The sequence below is a fragment of the Octodon degus genome, unplaced genomic scaffold (genome assembly GCF_000260255.1).
Source record: "Octodon degus isolate 3935 unplaced genomic scaffold, OctDeg1.0 scaffold00177, whole genome shotgun sequence".
In the NCBI taxonomy this organism is placed as follows: domain Eukaryota; kingdom Metazoa; phylum Chordata; class Mammalia; order Rodentia; family Octodontidae; genus Octodon; species Octodon degus.
In genome coordinates, this window is record NW_004524753.1 from 424,102 (window position 1) to 425,871 (window position 1,770).

At 41.5% G+C, this 1,770-nt stretch overlaps 1 long non-coding RNA gene across 1 annotated transcript in view; it reads right to left on the reverse strand.

Moving 5' to 3' along the window:
- The window catches only part of LOC111813269, a 5,583-nt gene extending 4,891 nt beyond the window's left edge, over positions 1-692 (reverse strand). The window contains exons 1-2 of the long non-coding RNA XR_002818572.1: positions 614-692; positions 70-92 (exon numbers count right to left, since the gene is read on the reverse strand). This is a non-coding gene — a long non-coding RNA (uncharacterized LOC111813269). The remainder of the gene's footprint in view (positions 1-69; positions 93-613) is intronic.
- Between the last annotated feature and the right edge of the window lie 1,078 nt (positions 693-1,770).

A 1,770-nucleotide genomic window follows, 5' to 3' on the forward strand; every position in this document is an offset into this window, starting at 1 on the left:
AAGGAAATAGTATGTTTTTAAGAGTGAATAAAGAAAAAAAAAGAGTCAATAAAGAAGGATGAATCTTACCCTTTTTTCCCACACACATAAACCTGTAAGAAAAGAGAAAAAAAATAGGAGTTTTTCTGTGACAAGAAGACTGTAGCTCTCTACAGAAATGGAAGGAAAAAGAAAAACAGCAGAATTAAACATAAAGTAATGGTTTAGTAACTTTCTTCCTTTGGAAAACATGTATCTTAAGACAGCTTTGAATAAAGGAAATAAGTGAGTTTAACTGGCATTCATGTGAGAGGTGGAGAGAAAATACATTTTTCTGAACCTAAATGAAAAAGCCTAGAGGGAAACACTACAATAAAAATATAAAGGCAGATGCCATCCAATATTTTTTCTTTAAATATTTTTTATTAATGTATGTTTGGAGGACGTAATGATTCCCTTCAGCTTGGGGAATTGGTACATGGGTGTAACACATCATCCAATAGACTGCAAAGGCTAGAAAAAATGTTCCTTCCTTTCCTGTGTGTGTGAGTGCGTGCGTGCGTGCCTGTGTGTGTCCAGACACGTCAGGCAGGTACTCGACTTCTGAGCTGTGGGCTGGTCCCTAATTCCTTACCTTTGAGTCCAGCCAGGTTGACCCAGAGCACTTCCTCCCTGCACACAGCCAATCAGGATCTAGTGGTCACCTGTAAGGATTCTGACAGAAGAGACGATAGGTATGTCTACAGGTTTCGTGTTTGTTTCCTTTGCCTATAAACAACAACAGCCTAAAAAAAAATAATTTTATTGAGAAATAAACAGCAATGAGAGTTTCAAAACTGATTGGTAGGACAGTTTCAATAATTAATACATTGCATATTGTTATCTTAGTGGTTATTCTTTATACAAGATGCAGACATTTTTTTTTTCCTTTTTTTTTTTTTTTATAGGACCAGGGCTTGAACTCAGGCCCTTGCGCTTGCCAGGCAAAAATTTATTCTACTGAGCCATCTCCCTGGCCCCATTTATTAACCTCTGAAACCTATAAACCAATTTCCCCTTGCTTGTGGTATGGCCCTGGGCAGCTCATTCAAGCTCCTAGAGCCTATTCCCCATCTATAAAGCTGGACTCACCCTAATGACCTCATAAGTTGATGTGAGGATGGAGTGAGGTGACATGTGGAGGATGTTTCTCTTGTGCAGAAGTAAAATGACACACAAAGTTCTCAGTCTTTCCAACTCATCAAGACCCTAGTCAGTCTGGGCGTGGTGGTCACAGCTGAATCCTGCCACCACCCAATAAGCTGAGGGAGGAGGATTGCCTGGAGTTGAGTTGGAGGCCAAGCTGGACTACGTACTGAGCTCAAGGCCAGCCTGAATCACACTGTGAAACCCTGTTTCAAATCTCTCCCCACAAAAAAACAAACAATAGCATCCTATTAGACTTATCAGTGAGAAACCTAGAAATACTCTCTTAAAGCATCACTGGTTTTTGTTTTGTGTTTTGGTGATACTGGAGATTGAACTCATAGCCTTGTTCATGCTAGGCAAGCATTCTCCCACCTAGCCACATTTCCAGCCCTTGGAGCTCTGCTGTGAATTCTGTATTTCCTCTCAAGGACAGCATTCCTACAGTGGCCCTCTCTCTTGGCTCAGCCCCTCAGGCACCCCCGTATGCCTTACTGTGTGTGTCCCAGCCCGGTAGTGATTCTCTATTCCTGCTCTCTCTGTTCAATGCTGCCTGCTTCACTCCCCTTCATTATTCAGGGAGTTGGCTATTTTGACTATTACACT